This window comes from Odocoileus virginianus, unplaced genomic scaffold (genome assembly GCF_023699985.2).
Source record: "Odocoileus virginianus isolate 20LAN1187 ecotype Illinois unplaced genomic scaffold, Ovbor_1.2 Unplaced_Scaffold_30, whole genome shotgun sequence".
Taxonomy (NCBI): domain Eukaryota; kingdom Metazoa; phylum Chordata; class Mammalia; order Artiodactyla; family Cervidae; genus Odocoileus; species Odocoileus virginianus.
Window position 1 is genome coordinate 89,633 of NW_027224292.1, and position 24,232 is coordinate 113,864.

The following is a 24,232-nucleotide window of genomic DNA, read 5'->3' on the forward strand; positions in this document are numbered from 1 at the left end:
ACCTGCCAATTCAGGAGAAATGGGTTCAATCCCTGCATAGGGAAGATCCCCTGGAGAAGGAAATGACAACCCATTCCAGGGTTCTTGTCTGGGATGAGAAATCCTATGAACAGAGGAGCCTGACAGGCTAGTCAGACATGAATGAGAGACTAAACAACAACAAAGGACAGTCATTCTTCAAAGCTGTGTCTTGCTATAAGAAATGAAGTCAAAAGTTGGAGTAATATCTGGATGACTAATGGAAAAACTTTCTGTGGGTAAGCTGCTTGGCTTTTTAAGTAAGAGAAGAGTCAGTAAAATCAGTAAGGGCATTTTATCACAAGCAGCAATTTCACATTTTCCAATTTGACCCTCATTATAATTGTGTGAAATGGGTAAGGAAGTTATATGTGAATCTCCCTGCATTACAATAAATCATATACATTTGAAACAGTCACACACTCGTGAGTACTGCTTGATCTGATTGGGCCACCTTGAATAAATACTTGGCAATTAATAAAGCCTCAGGCTCTGGCTATAGTCAGCATTCTGTTTCTATTTCTTACCTATGTGGTTACTGTTAGTTTGTATCTGTAAATAATCTGGCCATTGCCTTCTGATTCTATATCATTGGCTCTGTATCCTTCATCAAGGATATCAGTCAAACATGAACACAGAAATCAGATTATAACCTCTACAGTGAATGGAGACCTTAGAGAAGCCCCTCCTGCTCTGAAACTCTTGGTAGAAAAAAATTTTTGCTTCTTTCCCTGTAGAGTCAGTCACTTGCATGCTGGAGTCAGAGGTTCTGCGTTAAAACTCCAGAGCCAACATCTGTTATTTCTTTTAATTTTATCTCTTTAAGCATGGGCTTCCTACCAGTAAAACTGGGTAATAAGATCTAATGTGGGCTGTTTCCTAGCCACTTAACTCTGAACAACTGCTTCCTTGCATTATTTAACTTAGTCATCATAACAGTACATATTAGTAGGTATTACTTATTTTTGTCAGCTACTATTCTTGTTTTTAAATAATAAGTGTTAAGAAAGCCAACTTAATACATGGATATTTATTATGCATTAGTCTACAGCAAGGTGTGTTCCCAATGTTCTTTCTTTCTTTCTTTTTTTTTTTTTTTGAAGAATGAATTAGTTGATTTTAAAGTCTCATTTTTTTTTTTTTTAATTTTAAAGAAATAACTAGGAGTACAGCCATGATCCAAGCACTTCTTCAGTTTTGTCTTATTTCTCTTCTATCTGTAGATAAGGAAGTCACCTGATCACGGATGGCATGCAACACCCCCTTCTCCCACCTGTGAGCATGGCATGAATGACCAATAAACTGCTCTTTGCCTTTCCTCAGAACATGGATATGGCTTCAGAATTCTTGTCACAGTTCACTCCAGGAAACCACTACTATTAACATATGACCAGAGTTGGCAGTTGAGATAACAACTATTTTATATCTCCACCCCAGGTGGATCCCTACCCTTCTACATTGAAGCTCTATCTTAAAACATTTAACAATTTATCTAAACTTCAATTCTTCCTGGTATCCCCCTACCACCTTCAACAAATTTCTAGCTTTGTGTTCTTAATGTAAAAGCAAGCACAAAATATAAGTCAATTTTTCACATGGATGCACCAATTTGTTGATGACTATGACTCCCAAAACTGGTCTGAGACACATTTGTCTTTCTTCTAATTGTAGATTCTCCATGCTCACTGAAGTGCCTTTCACCTTTTCCTTGGAAATTATGCAGAACCAAAGCTTTGTAAATGAGTTTGTTCTCCTGGGGCTTTCACAGAAACCAACCATGCAGAAAATAATATTTGTTGCATTTTTGTTCATTCACATTGCAACTGTCGGGGGCAACTTGCTAATGGTGGTGACCATCAGTAGCAGCCCAGCACTCCGGGTCTCCCCCATGTACTTCTTCCTGGCTTTTCTGTCCTTCCTGGATGCTTGCTTCTCCTCTGTCATTGTCCCAAAGATGAGTGTGGACTCTCTCCTTTGGAGGAAAACCATTTCCTTCTAAGACTGCATGACCCAGCTCTTTGCTAAACACTTCTTTGCTGGGGTGGAGGTGATTGTCATCAGTGCCATGGCCTATGACTACTATGTGGCCATCTGCAAGCCCTTGCACTATTCTTCTATCATGAACCGTAGACTCTGCATCCTTCTGATGGTGGTAGCCTGGGCAGGGGGCTTCCTGCATTCCATGATACAGATTCTTTTCATTTTCCAGCTGCCTTTTTGTGGCCCCAATGTCATCAATCACTTCATGTGTGACTTGTACCCACTGCCAGCGCTTGCCTGCACTGGCACTCACATTTTTGGCCTTTTGGCGGCCACCAACAGAGGGTTTCTCTGCATCATAATCTTCTCCTTGTTGCTTGTCTCCTATGGGGTCATCCTGCTGTCTGAGAACCCATAGCTTTGAAGGATAACAGAAAGCCCTCTCCACCTGCATATCACACATCAATGTTGTGGTTTTGTTCTTTATCCCATGCATATTTATGTATGAAAGGTTGTTGCTGAACGATAAGATGCCGGGATTCTTGGCCTCCGAGGAGACAAATTCAATCCGGGGCTAGAGACGAGGCTGGATCGGTCAGAGCTTTTGTGAAATCAAGTTTTATTAAAGTATAAAGGAGATGGAGAAAGCTTCTGACATAGGCATCAGAAGGGGGCAGAAAGAGTACCCCCCTCCTAGTCTTCAGCTGGATGTTATATAGTCACAACCAGTCTGTTAATGAAAAGAAAGGAATGTCTTAAAACTCAGAATGGCACAAGATAATTCATGCCAGGCCACAAAATGATTGATTTGAATCTTGTAGAAGGGCAGATTACCATACAAATAGTTTCATTTACATAGATTAGGGGAACAATATCTGAGTATAACATACTGGTTTGTCAAGTAGGTTCTGAGCCATTTGGTGGATTGAAGACAGAGTCTGGGGTACATTAACATAGCTTAAGACAAATATTTCCATAAGAAAAAAATGTATTGGTTAACTCAAGGTTTTGAGAATAGTTAGCTTCAGGTGAAACCAGGTGTCATGGCAACACAGCATTTTAAGAGAAACCTCCTTTTAAATTTGTATAGAGAAGGAAATAAAATATCGCCAGTTTGTTTCCTCCTGCCACTTAAGAGAGACAAAAATACCTGGCACTTGCAGCCTATTTCTTCCATTTGGAGACCCCTGGCCTTCCTGGCTGTTACCCTCTCAATTATGTATGACCTCCATATTCTTTCTCCTTTCACAAAATGGTAGCCGTATTTTACACCAACCTAACTCCCTTTTTCAATCCTTCGATTTACACGTTCAGAAATGAGGAAGTGAAAAATGCCATGAAGAAAGTGTGGAATAGGATAATGGTGGTTTCTAATGAAAAATAAAACATTTAAAGTTGAATAAAAAATTCAAATTTTCTAATCAGACAAAAATTTTATATGGATGAGCATTGTTTGACAGAGGTTGACCGTGTGGATCATAATAAACGGGAAAATTCTGAAAGAGATGGGAATACCACATCACCTGACCTGCCTCTTGAGAAACCTGTATGAAGGTCAGGAAGCAGCAGTTAGAACTAGACATGGGAAAACAGACTGGTTCTAAATAGGAAAATGAGTACATCAAGGCTATATATTGTCATCCTGCTTATTTGACTTATATGCAGAGTACATCATGAGAAACACTGGGCTGGAGGAAGCACAAGATGGAATCAAGATTGCCGGGAGAAATATCAATAACCTCAGACATAGACACCACCCTCAAGGCAGAAAGTGAAGAAGAACTAAAGGGCCTCTGGATGAAAGTGAAAGAAGAGAGTGAAAAAGTTGGTTTAAAGCTCAACATTCAGAAAACTAAGACCATGGCATCTGGTCCCATCACTTCAAGGCAAGTAGATGGGGAAACAGTGGAAACAGTGGCTGACATTAGTTTTCTGGGCTCCAAAATCACTGCAGATGGTGACTGCAGCATGAAATTAAAAGAGGCTTATTTCTTGGAAGGAAAGTTATGACCAACCTAGAAAGCATATTGAAAAGCAGAGACATCACTTTGTCAACAAAGGTCTGTCTAGTCAAGGCTATGGTTTTTCCAGTGGTCATGTATGGATGTGAGAGTTGGACTATAAAGAAAACTGAGTGCCGAAGAATTGATGCTTTTGAACTGTGGTGTTGGAGAAGACTCTTGAGAGTCCCTTGGACTGCAAGGAGGTCCAACCAGCCCATCCTAAAAGAGATCAGTCCTGGGTGTTCATTGGAAGAACTGATGTTGAAGCTGAAACTCCAATACTTTGGCCACCTGATGAGAAGAGCTGACTTATTTGAAAAGACCCTGATGCTGGGAAAGGTTGAGGGCAGGAGGACGAAGGGGATGACAGAGGATGAGATGGTTGGATGGCATCACCAACTCAGTGGACATGGGTTTGGGTAAACCCCAGGAGTTGGTGATGGACAGGGAGCTCTGGCATGCTGTGATTCATGGGATCACAAAGAGTTGGACACGACTGAGTGACTGAACTGAACTAAACTGAAAGTAATGTAATATATAAAAAATAGCATAAGTTCCAGGAAATGATTTAGTTTTCATTCTTAGATCACTTATGAACTCTTATGAACACTTATGTACTCTAATAAATCACTTATGATTTGACAATTCACTATCCTCAAATGAAAATTAAGAAGAGTTGAATTTTATGCTTACTTAGAATCTAAAAGTCAAAAAAGAATGAAAAAAAATTACTCTCACTTCTGCTACTCATTTGATATTTTGGAAAATATTTCTGGAGGGAAGACAAAATCGTCTTAGAGATTAGTTTTTACATATATATGTATATATACATATATACATACACATACACATGTGTATATGTATATACATGCATATACATACATATGTATATGTATGTATGTGTGTGTATATATATATATATCAATGAACTTTTTCCCCAACCTAATGTATCTGCTGTACAACTGAAAATAACAAAACATTGCAAATTAACTCTATTAAAAATTAATAAATAAACAGTAAAATGAAAAACATTAACACATTAATGTTTCAGATTTGCCAAAGAACTGTAATTATTGCTGACATTAATCCTTGGATATTGTTGATAACCATAATTCACACTTTGAAAGTGACAGTGGTGTTGCTCAGTTATGTCCAACTCTTTTGTGACCCCATGGACTGTAGCCTACCAGGCTCCTCTGTCCATGGGATTTTCCAGGCAAGAGTACTGGAGTGGCTTGCCATTTCCTTCTCCAGGGGATCTTCCCAGCCCAAGGATCGAACCCTTCTCTCGTGCTCGCTTCGGCAGCACATATACTAAAAATTGGAACGAACGAACCCTGCTCTCCTTTGCAGGCAGATGCCTTACCATTTGAGCCACCAGGGAAACCAGTTCACATGTTGATATAACACAAACAAGAGTAGTTAACCACACATATTGCATCTATGTACTTTCAACTGCCTTCAAAGACTTCCAGGCCTCTAAAAGAGATGGACTTAAGGAAAGTTTATGGGGAAGAGAACAGAATTGACTCAAATCAAGTCACATGAGTTGAAGTTTAACCAATTGTCCCTAAGGCTTGATTTTGCCCTTGGACTGTTTGAGCTAGGTAGCTCCTTGCATGTCACTTGTGACTCGTTTGAAATAAATAGTTTCCTTGGAGGTCCTGAGGCTTAAAGCCTACCTTAAGGATTTGCAAACTCTTGTGTGCATTTCTATAAATATCCAGTACAGTAAAAATAAGACACTTAGCCTCAAGATTTTTCACACACACACACACACATGCACACACACACATACACACACACACACGAGAGAGAGAGACAGTGAAGGAAGCTGACTGCAGAGGCATTTATGTCTCAGAGTGTAGGAATAGTTTACTCCAGTTAAGTTTCCAAGAACCAAATTAAGAAACCCACTCCATTTTCAGAGCATTCTCCCTGCTCCTACACAGACCTTGCTGTTCTGTCTGACCCAGTGTTTCCAGGAAAGAGCTGTGTGAATTATGGCTAAATGAAGAGTTCCTTTTCTTCATAAACTCTTTACATCCCAACATCACTTGTGATAGAAGGCAATGACAAATCTCAATGAAGTATAGTTTGTGTGTTTTATTCAAGCTTCACAAAATTCACTTTCTAAGTAAATGAAAGTTGAAGATATGAAACATACACTCTGTTGGAAGTCATCTGTTTGGTTGTAAGAAAAGAGGCAAGTTTCTCAATCGGTCTGAAATATTTTCTTCTGTGCTGTGCTTAGTCTCTCAGTCATGTCTGACTCTTTGTGACCCCATGGACTGTAGCCTTCCAGGCTCCTCTGTCCATGAGATTCTCCAGCAACAATGCTGGAGAGGGTTGCACTCTTCCAAGGGATGTTCCCAACCCAGGGATTGAGCCCAGGTCTCCTGTATTACAGGCGGATTCTTTACCATCTGAGCCATAAACACCGATCTCTTGGAATCTATACTCAGTTTGTCTTCTAACAAATGACAGCACTCCTGCGGAGTTTTTCTACCAATGAAGAATTATGGTGGTCCAGGCTTCCTAGGCCTTCCCTGGACTCAGCACATAGTTGAAGTACCTCTCAAATGCATCTCTGCTCACAGAGGATGCAACACATGGAATGAAGGCCAGCTTGGCAGAAGTTTCTCTCTCGGGGAGCTCCTGGTTCAAAGTCTATGGTCAGTGCTGATCTTTCTGGGACAGAGTATGAAATTGGGCTCCACTTTCTACACACCTGGGTTTTCAAGATCCTTGACAATCCTTGAGACAACACACAACAACAGTCTCTCTTTAATTGGGGTAAGTGATGGTGATGCTGTTCAGGAAGAAAGAAGCTGAACTGTGGGATGAAATCTCAGGTAAAACAACTTTCTCTAAGATGTTTGCTCTCCTTCCCACTCTATGTTTTTCTATAGCCCATCCCTGATTCTTCTTTCCCTGGTACCTGCTCATGCCTCTCTCCTGTTCTAACTACATTAGTCCGCTTCTTTCCTCCTCTTCACTATTATCCAATTAGATCTTTTTTTTTTTTTTTTTTTGCTTTAATATTAGCCTAATGCACTTAGTTTTGGAGTCAGGACAGAAATTTAAGGTATCAATTGCAATTCTTCTCTCATGACTCATGATTTCTCTTTTCTAAGATGCAATCTATGTGATGATTAGAATTTGATATTTTACATGAGATGTAGGGTGAATGCTGAGAGAGAGTCTATGTAGTAACATCCCTTTCTAGCTCTACCCTAAGTGCCTTAATTAAAACACTCTGTATCACAGGTCATGTTTTGTAACTAGAAATGGATGAATCACATGGCCAGTCCAGTTTCCTTGCAAAAAAAAGTGTATGTCAAATGAAATAGCACAAGAAAAAATGTGTTTGAATGATAAGATTATGGAAAAAGAATAATATTTAATCTTGAATTGCCTTATTCAATCATACACACTCACACACACACACATATCTCCTATGGAACATAGAGATAGAGGAGATAGAGGCAGATGGTTATTTAACAAGAAGAATGGAAAAAATTTGGCACCAAATATATTTGAATCAGTTGACAATTCAGTAGGTAAAAGTAAAATGTATATAGGGTTATCGTTACCATCTTTCTAAAGTCCTTATATACATTTTACTTTTTCTGGGAAGACCCAGAGGGATCAGGTGGAGAGGGAGGTGGGAGGGGGGACTGGGATGGGGAATACATGTAAATCCATGGCTAATTCATTTCAATGTATAACAAAAACTACTGTAATGATGTAAAGTAATTAGCCTCCAACTGATAAAAATAAATGGAAAAAAAAAAGTAAAATGTAAGCATCAAGGAAGGAAAAAGAACTTCTACTACCATGATGCCCTCCCAAATCAAAGAGGCAGGGTGGTCCAGAAAAGTTTGGAGATAATGGCTGAATTCAATAATAAAATTTTCAGGTAATATTGATTTAAACTAATGCACACATCCTGTCAATGATCCTTTTCTGTTTTTATGTCCCCAAACTTTCTCTTTGCTTACTTAAAATAAAATAGAACTAGTTGAACTGGATGTCATGGTTATCTGTTACCTACCCAAAATTTGCCTCTTAAAACCTTTGGATTTAAGGAGAGTGCAGTTTTTAATGATGGGAGCATCTATTTTTCCTGAAGCAATGAATGTTCCCTTTCTAAAAATATTTAATCACTCTTTTATCCTAATTCCTCTTCTCACAGCAAAGGGCTCCCTCTCTTTTGCTTTTATCCCCCACTGGAAACCTAATGTACTAAAGTTAAGTTAAATAATCATTGATTTATTTTATTTTTTTAATAATCAGCAGAGAAAATTGCAACTTCCAATCAGAGTTTGTAATTATTTTGATATATCTAGTTTCTCATAGTGAACTAATATTATTTTAGCTCAACTGCACAGAAAACCAATTTTATTTAGATGTGTAACTTTACTAGAATAAAATAGTTTGATTTACTGATATTGATATATTTATCTTACTTAGGGAAACCCTGTATAAACTTTTTGAATATTTAATTTTCAGAGAACTTTGTTGGAAATTGCAGTTTAACTCAATTAAACCATAATTTCACTTATTTCCCATGTTTAAACCTTTAACGACCAATCAACTTATTTTCTAGGATCTTTCTGATATCGAGTTAAAGTTCACTTAGTATTATTGCAGAGTTGTGTGTAGTTTTTCAATGATTAAGAATCTTACATAGAGAAATGGTATCCCACCAGAATCGTTGTGAGGAGGTTGAGGACACCTTTTCATGCTCTGTAAGTTGACTCCAGATGTGAGCAGGTTCTCAGTACACATTTGATGACTGAGTTGATGGTGTTATTCAGTTCAGTTCATTTCAGTTTAGTTCAGTTCAGTCACTTAGTCTTGTCTGACTTTTTGCAACCCCATGAATCACAGCACTCCAGGCCTCCCCGTCCATCACTAACTCCCGGAGTTTACTCAAAGCCATGTCCATCGATTTGGTGATGCCATCCAGCCATCTCATCCTCTGTTGTCCCCTTCTCCTCTTGCCCCCAATCCCTCCCAGCATCAGGGTCTTTTCCAATGAGTCAACTCTTTGCATGAGGTGGCCAAAGTATTGGAGTTTCAGCCTCAGCATCAGTCCTTCCAATGAACACCCAGGACTGATCTCCTTTAGGATGGACTGGTTGAATCTCCTGGGAACCCAAGAGACTCTCAAGAGTCTTCTCCAACACCATAGTTCAGAAGCATCAATTTTTCGGTGCACAGCTTTCTCCACAGTCCAACTCTCACATCCGTACATGACCACTGGAAAAACCATAGCCTTGACTAGACGAACCTTTGTTGGCAAAGTCATGTCTTTGCTTTTTAATATGCTATCTAGGTTAGTCATAACTTTCCTTCCAAGAAGTAAGCATCTTTTAATTTCATGGCTGTAATCACCATCTGCAGTGATTTTATTGAATCACTAAAAAATCGATGATTAATCAGAAGGAGGAAGTGTACATCAAAATTCATGTTAAAATTTGCTCATTTGACATTAAATTTTAAAGGCATGATTGACTAAAATGGAAACAAGAGTGTAAAATTGATAGTTTATTGCATAATGTTGAAAAAAAAAAGACCTCAAAACTTAAAGATATCAAAAATTAAACAGACATAGCATACAAAATTCAAAAGAAATGAAATATAATAAATTAAAATGTACAAAAATGTTATACTCTAATGCTAATCAAAATATATATTTCATAATTTTAATTCTGTTAACTAAGCAAATATAATAATGCCTCAAGTTAATTTTTTATTTATAATTTATGCCATATTGCTATAGTTTTATAAACAATGGAAAATGACCTAATTTGTACATAAAAATATTTCACATATATGTGTGTGTGTATACATACAGTATATATAGATATATATCTGAAAACTCAGCAGAATGTGTAAGGAACTAAGTTTTACTTCTGGTTTATGGGCTCCCCTGGTGTCTCAGATGGTAAAGAATCTGCCTGCAATGCAGGAGACCTGGGTTTGATCCCTGGGTCGGAAAGATCCCCTGGAGAAGGGAATGGCAGCCCACTTGCCTGGAAAATCCCAAGGACAGAAGAGCCTGGTTGGATTCATGGGGTCACAAAGAGTCTGGCAGGACTGAGTGGTTAACACCACCATGGGATTTATTAAGTATGAATTTTTGAAGGGCACTTTTCTCACCCTGTAATACATTGCAAGTTTTGGAAATTTTATTATGCAGATATACCCATACAATAATTAATTTTCTAAGAAATATTGAAGCAACCAAATCGAAAGATTATTTGAGAATAGTGTCAATAATTATGGGCTTCCCTGGTGGCTCAGTGGTAGAACATGCTTGCAATGAAGGAGATGTAGGCTCAATTCCTGGGTCAGAAAGATCCCCCAGAGAAGGAAATAGCCACCCATTCCAGTATTCTTACCTGGAAAATCCCATGGACAGAGGTGCCTGGTGGGCTACAGTCCATGTGACTTAAAATAGTGATATTTATATTAGCAATCCCCTTGGCATACCTTTGATTAAACTATTAATATAAGCACAAGCTATATGAGAAGAGTTTATTAAAAATATTTTAATTAAGATGAAAATTTGGAAAAATAAAAAATAAATGGTAGAATTTATACTTTAAGATTCTGATACATTAATTTTGAGCTCCATTAATTTTGGTGGTCAGCTGGTAAAGAACCTGTCTGCAATGAAGGAGACCTGGGTTTGATATTTGGGTTGGGAAGATCCCCTAGAGGAAGGAATGGCAACACACTCCAGCATTCTTGCCTGGAGAATGCTATGGACAGAGGAGCCTGGTGGAGTCCATGGAGTCACAAAGAGTCAGGCATGACCGAGTGACTAACATCATGTTTATTTATAATTGCTAAGTAGAAAGTTACACTACAAATACAGTTTAGCTAACAGAGAAAAGGCTTTTAAATTAAAAAAGGAAAATCAGAAAATATAAGATGATTGAATATAAAAATATATATATTATATATAAGTAAAGGAGAGCAAGGAGATATTTTTAAGTTGAATTTCTGAAATAAATTTTTAAACTTACATTTTAAAGAGATAAAAATTTAAAGAATGCAATCTTCTAGATGACAGTGGTAGGAGAATCAGATATGAAAGAGGATAGTACACAAGTTACAGAAATATAGAAAGTGAAATAACAGGTTGAGTCCACAGAATGTGAAATTTACTAGCATGCATCTAACAAATGTAATGGTTTATATCAATTTTATATATAGCAATTTTCCAAAATATTGCTAACCTCAATGATTTGCTTAAATATCTCATGTTCCCCAACTAGCAATTAAGGTAAAGTTATAGCTGCAGTGAACCTAAGGAGGGAAAAATAAGCTTCTTTCTTAAGTATAACCCAACAAAGATACTGAAGAGATCAGGAATAATGGCTAGAAACTGTTGTTCAAATCAAGAAGTGTATTCACTCAGGAAAGAATCTCCAAATATATTATTTCTAAGTTATGTAAGGGTATTATTATTCAGTAATTGATGTGCATACAAATTATATGCACATATATGTATCATATGCATATGCTTAATAATGTATCTGTTAGATTCTCTGTCATATAAGGAAAGAGCATCAAGACATTAAAATAATCTGATCAAGATCATAAACAAATTCACTAGTTTTCAGACCATGGCAATGTGCACAATCACTTGAGAACTTTCCCCCTCTACCCCTTCCAAAAAACAAAAAAAAAAATTGACAACCCATAAGAAGACCTTGAATCAAGGCCAATGTTTAAAGTTTGTCAACATTTTAAAAAAATTCTGAGCGAGCATAGTGTATGAAAACTTTGAGAAACACTAAGTTATACGTTTGATGAAATTAGAACTCTAAAAATTGCAATTCTGCATCTAAATACACTGCAACTTCCAAGTCACCATTTCTCTTATTTCTATACCTTGGGACTCTGTACGATATAGCCAGACACTTCAAAGCCCCATGTACTTCTTCTTTTTCTATTTATCCTTTTTTGATGCCTGTTTTTCAACAACCCACTGCCCCTAGGTTGATTGTAGATTCTGTATCTGAGAAGAAAGCCATCTCCTTCAATGAGTGCATGACCCAGATCTTTGCATTTCACTTCTTTGGGTGCATGGAGATCTTGGTATTTGTCCTCATGTCCTTTGATCGCTATGTGGCCATTTGCAAGCCCCTGTGATACACAGCCATCATGAGCCAGAGTGTCCGTGTCACACTGGTGAAACTGGCCTGGGTGGAGTCTTGTATCCATTCTTCAGCACAGATTCTCCTGGCTTTGAAAGTACCCTTCTGTGGCCCCAGTGTTATTGATCACTATTTTTGGGATATGCAGACGTTGTTGAAACTAGCTTGTGTGGATACTTATGTCATCAACCTACTCATAGTGTTTAACAGTGGGACTATATGCATGGTGAGCTTCCTGTTTCTGCTTGTCTCCTAGGTTTTTATTTTATGTTCTTTGACTAACTGTAGCACAGACAGAAGAAGGAACGCCCTTTCCACATGCACCTCCCACATTATTGTTATTGTCTTATTCTTTGTTCTGTGTATAAATATATATGTTCACCCTCTAACTGCATTTCCAGTGGACAAGATGGTGGCTGTGTTTTACACTATTGTGACACCCTTGCTCAAGCCCCTGATTTACACTCTGAGGAATGCAGAAGTCAAACAGGCCATGAAAAATTTATGGTGCAACAAAGTCTGACTCGAGATGGCAAAGAGCAGAAGATGCCAACTGCTCATTTTGTCAGAGTTTAAGTATAATTGGATTGATGGAAAACAAAAAATGTTCTCATTCTATTGTGGACAGTATAACTGTGTTCCAGTGGGGCATTTAGGGGAACAGGCAGAATGAGCACCCAGCAAAATCTGTATTATTTTAACCAATGTCTCAGAGAAAGAAACATGAAGTTCCATCATCTTTGTGGGGGCACAAGCCCACTCCTCACTTCTGCTGTCTGCTTTGATGTTTCTGCTTGTGAGCCACATCCTGTTCTTTCTATAGGTTTACCTTCTGGTTTTGTGCATCATTTTTTTGTTTGTTTGTTTATGTTTCTTGTTCAAGTTTAATAGTTTGTCCCTGATTTCTATCATCCATTTTGTTGGTAAACCAGATCTGCAATGACTGTGTCTATATCTTATACTTTCTGGCTTAAAAGTCAATAGCATAATGTCACACCCAGAAACCTATGGTCCCCAAGGAGCATAAATATCAACTAGTTAAGCCTCTATTTGGTGCTTGTCTCCTCTCTTTAATACTCTTAAAAATTAGCGTTTCCTTTGCCTGACTATGTACAGGGAAATAACGCCTCACTTCCTATTCAAATCAGATAATTCTATTCATAACAAAGATATTCACTGTATTGATACATAATTTCTCTATATATACATTAATATGTTTTGTTCATCATGCTGATTATTATTTTCATATTTCTTAGCTTTTTATACATTTCTGTTTTTGTATTTTAAGTTCATGGACACTTCCCTAATCTTTGGTTACTTCTGAATGGATGACCATTTTATAAAGCTGTTAGAGTTATATTATAAAAAGTAACATCTCACAGATGAGATCATACATATGAAAAAGGCAATAATTGACAAATAAAATAGAACTAATGTCATAATGTGTGTGTGTGTGCTCTCAGTTGCTCAGTCATGTCTGACTGTGTTGAGACCCCATGGACTGCACCCTGCCAGGCTCTTCTGTCCATGTAATTCTCCAGGCAAGAATACTGGAGTGAGTTGTCATTTCCTTATCTAGGAGATGTTCGTGACCCAGTGATAAAGCCTGCATTTCTTGCATCTCCTGTATTGGCAGGCAGATTCTGTGCCACCTGGGAAGCTCATATTTTTCATGTATCTCACTAAATTTACATTTTTGTTTGAGTAATGTTAACTAATGAGTATTAACAGTAGGAACCAGCCCACAAGGGAACAGATGTTGAGTCTATCTCTGAGAATAAATATAATCAAGACTATTTTGCTATAGTTGAAACTCCAATACTTTGGCCACATGATGGGAAGAACTGACTCATTAGAAAAAACCCTGATGCTGGGAAAGATTGAAGGCAGGAGAAGAAGGGGATGACAAAGGATTAGATAGTTCGGTGGCATCACAGACTCAATGGACATAAGTTTGAGCAAGCTCCGGGAGTTGGTGATGGACAGGGAAGACTGGCGTGCTGCAGTCCATGGTGTCACAAAGAGTCGGACACAACTGACTGACTGTACTGACTGACTTCCCTATAGATCTGAAAACTGGACTGTAAACTGTGGCAGATGAACTCATATGATGCCACTTTGAGATGTTTTGCATGAGTGTGTCTCTTTGGGAATCTCAGCACTCATGGACCTTCAGATTCTGACAATCAAAGTGTGGAAGATCTGATTATATTCTCTTCTGTTAACAACTTTTTATGGTTAAAGATAGTAACTGGTCTTCTTGCTGTGATCATTTCTAAGGATCTTTGCAAGCCTGTTTTCTGTCTCTCAGTTATTCTTCCTCTGGATATATTCATAGCTTATCCCCTCAATACTTCTGATTTATTATTAAAATGTATCCTCTCAATACTGACTTTTCAGACTACTTCATAAAATTGCAACACCCATGCAGTAACCTTCTGTATCTCCTATTCCTCCATCTCTGCTTAATTTTTCTCCTTAGCACTTATCATTCTATAACCTGTCATACAGTTTATTCATTTTATTTTCTGGTTATGATGGTAAGAATTTGTGTCTTAAGAATAATATTACATCTTCAGTGCCTAGAATAGCACCTGGCATAGTCTAAATGGTCAAGTACCTGTTGAGCTAATAAATAAATAATTGTAGAAACATATATAAACCACCAGAGGCTAGAGAGGGGCATGGAATGGATTGTCTGTCTTACTTAAGAAGGAACCATATTATAATACCAAATAATAAAGAGCAGAAGGAAAAATAAAGAATATAGTTATGAAGAGAAGACATACAGAAAACCATAGTCTGGTCCTTTGACTAGAAGATCAAAATTAATATTCCCCTTTCATGTGGTGGCATTTATATGAGTGTATATATTTGTAATGTTATTTACTGTATGTTTAAAATAGTGCAGCCTATTGTATGTAAATCATACTTTAAGAAGTTCTTTTAAATATAAAAGTACATAAAAACATTTTTCTTTTCAATTTTTATCTTCTTCCTTCCTATATCTAGTGACTGATTTCAAAATGTTATAGGAATTATAGAAATTTAAATTAGTAGTTTTCATTGTCATTAGTTATATTTCACTGGTATCATCAGGATTTATATAATAATTAATATATCTAACAGTAACAGTTTCTAGAATATGAAACTAGGAGAAGTTAAGAAACTTGCTTAAAGCCACAGAAACATAAGTCATGAAGCTAGAATTCTATTAGATCAGATCTATCTGAACCTTTACCTACACTCAGAGCTTCTTCTGTCATTGGGAAAGATTTGTCTTAAAAGACAGAGTCTTTGGTAACTTTTTGTAGTATATACCTCCACGTGACTTTGAAAGTGTGTTTTCTCCTTGGAGTAGGGTACACGAGTGGAGCTATTGGTAACTGAAATGGAAGGTGTCCCACTCATTAAGACAGAATAGGATGATTTATGTCAGAGAGTGTTTAAATAATCCTATTCTGTCTTAATGAATGAGACACCTTCCATTTCAGTTACCAACAGCTCCACTCATGAACCTTATTCCAAGATCCTCTATGGCCCACCTTCCAATTGGAAATAAAAGCAAAAATTTAAAAAAAAATGGGACCTAATTAAACTTAAAGCTTTTGCATAGCAAAAGAAACTATAAGCAAGGTGAAAGACAGCATTCAGAATGGGAGCAAATAATAGCAAATGAAGCAACAGACAAAGGATTAATCTCAAAAATATACAAGCAACTCTGCAGCTCAATACCAGAAAAATAAATGACCCAATCAAAAAATGGGCCAAAGAACTAAACAGACATTTCTCCAAAGAGGACATACAGATGGCTAACAAACACATGAAAAGATGCTCAACATCACTCATTATCAGAGAAATGCAAATCAAAACCACAATGAGGTACCAGTCCATGCCAGTCAGGATGGCTGCTATCCAAAAGTCTACAAGCAATAAATGCTGGCGAGGGTGTGGAGTAAAGGGAACCCTCTTACACTGTTGGTGGGAATGCAAACTAGTACAGCCACTATGGAAAACAGTGTGGAGATTTCTTAAAAAGCTGGAAATAGAACTGCCATATGACCCAGCAATCCTACTCCTGGGCATCCACACCAAGTAAACCAGACCCGAAAGAGACATGTGCACCCCAATGTTCATCGCAGCACTGTTTACAATAACCAGGAGATGGAAGCAACCTAGATGCCCATCAACAGACAAATGGATAAGGAAGCTATGGTACATATGCACAATGGAATATTACTCAGCCATTAAAAAGAATACATTTGAATCAGTTCTAATGAAATGGATGAAACTGGAACCCATTATACAGAGTGAAGTAAGCCAGAAAGATAAACACCAATACAGTATATTAACACATATATAAGGAACTTAAAATGATGGTAATGATAACCCTATATGCAAAACAGTAAAAGAGACTCAGATGTATAGAACAGACTTTGGGACTCTGTGGGAGAAGGTGAAGGTGGGAAGTTCTGAGAGAATAGCATTGAAACAAGTATACTATGAAGGGTGAAACAGATCACCAGCCCAGGCTGGATGTATGAGACAAGTGCTCGGGGCTGGTACACTGGGAAGACCCAGAGGATGGGATGGGGATGGAGGTGGGAGGGGGGATAAGGATGGGGAACACATGTAAATCTATGGCTGATTCGTGTTAGTGTATGTCAAAAACCACTACAATATTGTAAAGTAATTAGCCTCCAAATAATAAAAATAAATGAAAAAAAAAAAAAGAATAGGATGAGAGGGCTCTCTGGGCAGAATCTCCCATGTAACAATCTTATCTGGGATTAATTGGCCTCATGGCTTGCTGTGATTCTGGATTAACTGAACTAAATAGCTCATTTAGCAAATCCTGCTGGGTTGGGTGGGAAGGGTGAAGACATTTTACCTTCAAAGCCTCAGCAAAGAACTTTTCATGGAATCCCTCTAAATATCTGTTGGAGGAAGAGGGAATGTTTAATTCACATGTTCTGCTAGGGAATGATTTGGGGTAATGGATCTGGCTATTTAGAGATAGTTTTATCACAGACTAGTGAAAATATTTCCTATTTATTCTATAAATTTATAAGAGAAGAGTAAGACTCTTTCTGCCAGTATTACAGACCATTTTGAAGAGTCTAACTCATGCCTTATAGGAAGGGTTGGTATCTATGGAGTATCTTCTCTCCCCATAGGTCCTGGGATGGAAAGCAGAGTGGATCTATTTGGAGTACAATGTACATGTTGCAAATACTGAGCATGATTCATCTTCATAGTAAATCAGAATTGAAGGAGCAAGAGCTCATAGCTCTTTTTTTTTATTTCCACAAAGAAAAAAGGTAAGTTTTCAAGCCCAACTGAACAGTTTCCTTTTTCTTGCCTCCCATTCAAGACTGGGTTTTAGGTCAGTTGCCTCTGTCCAGTTCTGTCTCCTGAGAAACCTCAAGTTCCAGAAATGCATTTCTCTCAGAGATGAGAGGATTCTAATATTTGGGGGATCCTCTTCTTTCACTGGTCTCTGCTTTATGAAACATTGGTTCAGGCCCAATTCTTATCCAAAAAGGGGACACATTGAAGGGAGCAGAGGCACAGTATTCTATACATACACCTTTCTTATTTACAAAGCATAAAGTTAGGGAAAGGAAAAGGGCACGGATTAATGATATTCAGTGAGTATGCACTGATGCTGGTGATGTTGTGATGCTTATTGTCCTAATTATTATGCTAACATTTTCTGTCCAGGACACACCATCACCCCTACTTACAGCCCCAAATTGCATTCTCTTTCTGGGATTGGAGTAAGGGATAATATGAGGACTGGAGAAGAGAAAGATCAACTCTCTAGTGAAACCCTGGGATAAACTACTCTTTATCCCTAACATGGGTCTTTGCTCACCCTTGTCTTGTGAGGTTTGTCCTGTCTCATCCCCTGATTCTTCTTCTTTTTCTGGCTCTTCCCCACAATCAGTGTTTCCCCTTTGCTCTGATTCCTGCCACCATCCTCTAATCACTCTATCCCTTACTCCTCACTATTATTTTTCAGATATACATCTAAAATGGTGATCTCTTTGACCCATCCTGAAATTTGCAGCCATTTACTAGTCAGAACATGCACTGAACATGTCAGAGGTTTACTTCTTTACCTGCTTGTGATTTTCTGGTTTTATGCTGGCTCCTCCTCGATGGCTGGAAACTGATATTTTATGTAACAGTGTGGAACAGAGTCAGCAAGAATTTCCATGGAGCACAAATGCTTCAGTCCCAGTCCTGGTTCCCCTCTGACTATTCTCTGCTAAATCCTGCCTCCTAGCTTAACTTGAAGTAAACAAAAGAAAATAATATGGACTTGTCTCAGTATGACAGTCTCTAGGTCCATCCACATCTCTGCAAATGGCAAAATTTTGATACTTTTATGGCTAAGTAATATTTCATTGTGTATATGTGCCACATCTTTATCCATTTCTCTGTTGATAGAGGTTGCTTCCATGTCCTGACTATCGTAAAAAGTGCTGCAATACACATTGGGGTGCATGTATCTTTTGGAATTATGGGTTTCTCATATAGTAGAAAATAATACAACTTTGTAAAACAAAGCTGTTCCAGTAAAAATTTACACACACACACACACACACACACACACACACACACACATGAACTTGCCTTATTAGATGGTAAAATCAAATGAACAAAAAATATTCAAGCAAATTTGAAAGGATTGCATAGTTCAGTAAATACACCACACACACACACACACACACACACACACACACATGCAAACATGCCCTTTAAAATGGATAGCCATTAGCAAGCACATGATTTGACAGTGCCAGGCTTGGCTGCTGCATGCAGAAGCACTGGCACTGAGTTAGAGGACTCTGAGAGCCACAGTGAGTATTTCAGTCATTGTTCTTGAAAACTATAGTAATCATTTTATTGCATTTATGATGTGTCATATCTTTAAAATGTTCACTTTTCCTTTTCTTTCTTTTTTCCTTTGGACTTTATTTTTCTGGGCTCCAAAATCATTGCAGATGGTGACTGCAGCCATGAAGTTAAAAGACGCTTACTCTTTGGAAGGAAAGTTATGACCAACCTAGACAGCATATTAAAAAGCAGAGACATTACTTTGCCAACAAAGGCCCGTCTAGTCAAGGCTATGGTTTTTCCAGTGGTCAGGTATGGATGTGAGAGTTGGACTGTTGAAGAAAGCTGAGCACCAAAGAATTGATGCATTTGAACTGTGGTGTTGGAGAAGACTCTTGAGAGTCCCTTGGACTGCAAGGAGATCCAACCAGTCCATCCTAAAGGAGATCAGTCCTGGGTGTTCATTGGAAGGACTGATGCTGAAGCTGAAACTCCAATACTTCGGCCACCTGATGTGAAGAGCTGACTCATTGGAAAGACCCTGATGCTGGGAGGGATTGGGGCAGGAGGAGAAGGGGACGACAGAGGATGGGATGGCTGGATGGCATCACCAACTCGATGGACATGAGTTTGAGTAAACTCCGGGAGTTAGTGTTGGACAGGGAGGACTGGCATGCTGCGGTTCATGGGGTCACAAAGAGTCGGACACATGAGTGACTGAACTGAACTGAATGGCATGCAGTATCTTAGTTCCCTGACCAGGGATTGAACCTGTGCTCCTACTCTGGGAGCACAGAGTCTTAACCACTAGACAACCATTTGTAATACTGATGTTTATGAAATATCAGCCTGACTTTATGGTATGTAGGAGCTAATAATTCTTACAATCAAAACACACAGAGACATCTCACTCAAAGTGTTGCTTTTCATCCACTAATTTTTGTGTGAGACATTTTATTTAGAATTGAATGAAAATGAAGTACTCTGTGAAAAGACTTAACTGTGTCCTATGTTTTAGAAATATAAAAATGATCATGTTTTAGGGCAGTGAACATATTCTTTATAATGCTATAATAATAGACATATACCATTGCATATTTATTCAAATCCATAGAATGTACACCAAGAGTGAGCCCTGTGGTGAACCACGGACTTTAGGTGATTGCAATGTGTCAGTATAGCTTCATCAGTATAACAAATACACCACTCTGGTGGGATAGTTGATAATGGGGTGGAGGTTATATACGTGTTAGGGCAGGGACTGTATTGGAAATCTCTGAACTTTCTCTTAATTTTGTTGTAAACCTAAAACCACTATAAAAAATAAAGGCTTAAAAATGATAACAATGACAGCACTTGATCCCATTAAATATGAGAAAGATACATCTAATTTTGCTCTTTTGCATGAGACTAATCAAAAATGAGCATTTAAGACCCTTCTCTAAGAAGTGAAACTCACTCTGTCATGTCCAACTCTTTACAACTCCATGGACTATACAGTCCATGGAATTCTCCAGGCCAGAATACTGGAGTGGGTAGCTATTTCCTTCTCCAGGGAAGGAAGTAAGAAATCCAAAGTCACCAACGAATCATATCCGGGGTCACTGAAGGTCCAGACTTTATTTCGTTGGGACCACAGTAGATTAACTTGTATGCTTCCCACTTAGTTTCTTAGTGTAGGGGATAGAAAGACATATCTCCTCCTGGAAGCTGCATATCTTCAAGAAGGTAGACATTTTATTGGAGATAAGCTTAAAGTCCAATTCAATTTTTTTATGACAATTTTGTTAAACAACTTAGTTATAGTTCTCAGGTAATGAATAAATTATAATAAAAGCTGTTCACATCTTTTTAGGTCCCTACATTTTATATATCCTTACAAAAAATATTTAAACAATGCACTCTTGTTTTCATGGCCTCTGGCTAGGTAGAAAACCTAGTTTTTGAAGCTTTTCTACTATGCCTTTTTTCTTGTTCAGTTGCTATGCTATGTCTGACTCTTTGCCACTCCATGGACTGCAGCATATCAGGCTTCTCTTCCCTCCATGATCTCCTGGAGTTTGTTCAAATTCATGTCCATTAAGTCGGTGATGCTGTCTAACCATCTTGTCCTCTGTCACCCCCTTCTCCTCTTGCCTTCAATATTTCCCAGCATCAGAATAATCCAACTAAACTCAAAGTTTCAGTTTGATTTTCTTTTTATTTGCTTGATAAAGCAACCCACTCCAGTACTCTTGCCTGGAAAATCCCATGGATGGAGGAGTCTAGTAGGCTACAGTCCATGGGGTCATGAAGAGCTGGACATGACTGAGCTACTTAACTTTCACTTTTCACTTTTCATGCATTGGAGAAGGAAATGGCAACCAACTCCAATGTTCTTGCCTGGAGAATCCCAGGGACGGGGGAGCCTGGCAGGCTGCCATCTGTGGAGCCACACAGAGTCAGACACGACTGAATGACTGAAGTGACTTAGTAGCAGCAGTATCACATCCATTAAAATATGCTTTCCTTTCTCCTTCCAAAGCCCTCACTCCTCTGAGTTTTATCTCTGGATTCTAGAATTTTTCACATCCAAGGGCCTATATTTCTTCTACTTTCCTCTTATCTTGGGCCCATATTACTGAAGGTGTTATGTACTTTTATTTATTTATATTTAAATACATATTAAAATTTCTGAAAGCATCATTCCTAACTTCTGGTCACCATGAGACAACTGATGTGATACACAGTGCTGATATGATTTCAGCTACTTAGAAAAGGAACTTAATGTTTAAAACAGTTGTGCAGTTGTTTTATAGGTAAATAAAAATTTGGAATTGGTATTTTTGGAAAATGAAAAATCCCTCTTGGAAAGCTAACACTCATAATCATAATGGAAGTAACCACTGCAACTGAAGGTACTGCATACCTGCATCTTCTGTATGTTTTGCACATACTGAATTATCCAACTTTCATAGCAACCCTTAAAGGTAGAATGCTTTATCATATATTTTCACAGCTGGAGAAAATGAAATGCATAGAATCAAGGAATTTGTTAAATATTACACCCTCATAGGCAGCAGGTGGAGTGTGAATCTAGGCAGTGTGGCCTCAGATTCTATGCTAACTCACCTCTCAGACCTGATTTAAAACCTGACTTTCTTCAATTAAAATTCATCTCTTTACAATATTGTAGTAGTTTTTGCCATACATTGATATGAATCAGCCATGGATTTATAGCCTCTAACTAATATAAATAAATGAAAGAAAAACAAAGAAAAAGAAAAAAAAAAAAAGTTCAACTCTTTAAAAAAATTCTGAATTTTTCACTGACCAATGTACTCTTTAGGAATTTGTACTTTTCTCTCTGCAGATGGTTTCTACTCTTATAACACCAATGGTATGATGACTTACATAATCAGTGATCTTATCTCCAAGTACCTTAAAACTCTTATTAAACTTTTAGGAACAGGGAGGATGTTTTCCACATTCCTCACAATAACTCCAAACAATTTCAATTCAGTATTTAAAATGAAAGATAATTATGGAATTATGGAAGGTGAGTGGATACTGTATTACTATTTTAAAGTTTTTTCAAAATATAGACTACATTAAAATGGGAAAATTGACAGCTTGTATTTTATAAAAAGGAACAAAGTCACAGAAGAAGAAAAGAAGCAAAGTCATAAAAGTGCAAGTAGTAGAGACTGACTTACAGAGTTCTTCTTACTATGAGCCACATCATTCTTCATTTTATCTGCATAGCAACCATGATTATCTCTAAAGTGATTATCCCAAGATCTTGCAACTAGTAAATAGTGAATCTGGAATTTGAACCCAGACAAACTGACTCCAGCAACTGTATTCTTTACCAAGAAATATCATTTTGCTAGATTAATATTAATTGTAAATAAAATACCAAGATTACAAAATATGACAACAAAAGATAAAAGATACTAAGGACAATATGTTTTCATAAAGATGTGGTAAAAAGTAAAACATGGTTTGTAACATAACTTAATATACATATAATAAAAATACATTTTTGCTAACTAAGTGAGATAAAGAATAAGCTTTCTTTGTTTTGCTTGTATGTGCATTAATTTTTCTGCAATATTCTAAAACTTTATATATCATTATATCATTAAGTCAATAATTAAACTATGGAAATTATAGTAATATGTGAAAATTGTTATGATAATTCTAAGTGAAAGTCAGAAACTACAAAGATGATTTCAGTCAAACTATATATGATATTAATACATATCTGAAATAGAAAAATTGTATTACTGTATATTGGAACTGCAGGCTTTTTTCCAAACAATATTTTTAGGAAAGTATTCTGGAAAATTTAGAGTGAAGAGAGACATGTGTAAGTAAGATCATATATTAGATTATACACATATTGGAAATTTTACAAGTCAAATCCATAGGCAGAAAGGCTCAGTACTTTAGTGGGGTAAGTTCAGGAGTATAGTCAAGAGGGTAAATAGTAGTTTCCCAAATTATATAAACCTTAGTGTATTATCCACACATTTGTTATATTATGACCACCAGTGAAGCTATCTTGAACACAAGAGGCATAGGTAAAAATTGTCAAAGCATATTTCAACCAAGATCCCAATGGAGTCAGGTATAAATACACAAAAATGAGCCAAACTAAGAATGGTTTCTTCAGCAGGGACTCTCATAATATTAGTACTTAATATTGAAATAGTGCTATTTAGATTTTAGAGAACATAGAAAAGATATATAATGCCTGGAATATACATGTGTATATTGATGTCTATGTGGATACAAAATTGTCTTTAAATTTTTAGGAAAACTCAGAATAAGATATGGCAAGTATTTGCACTCCATTTCTTGTCTGAAGGCTAAATTTCAAAGTGTTAAAGTCATTTCCCAAGGAAAGTACTAGTTCTGGAGTTCTCAATCTTGGTTGGAATAAAAAAATTTTAAAGACCATTCATTCTGATATTCTCAAGAAGCAAAAATCTTTGATCCAAGGCAGCTAACTTCTGAATCAATAGATAGATCTGGGAGAGATTAGGACATGTGCAGATTTCCAGAGATTCATATTGGATTAAAGGCATTTGGAACAAACAGAAAATGAAACAGAAACTAGGACTTCAGAATTCAGTCCACTTATCTTCCCGAGATGTCTATTCTTTTCTTCTTTCTGCAGATTAAACCTTTGTCAACTACATCTTATCTACAGTCATTACC

At 37.3% G+C, this 24,232-nt stretch overlaps 2 pseudogenes; both read left to right on the forward strand.

Moving 5' to 3' along the window:
• Positions 1–1,735: 1,735 nt before the first annotated feature.
• LOC110150350 (olfactory receptor 4C15-like) lies at positions 1,736–3,391 on the forward strand (annotated as a pseudogene).
• A 4,503-nt stretch (positions 3,392–7,894) lies between these two features.
• Positions 7,895–12,704, forward strand: LOC139033677 (olfactory receptor 4C11-like; annotated as a pseudogene).
• Positions 12,705–24,232: the final 11,528 nt, after the last annotated feature.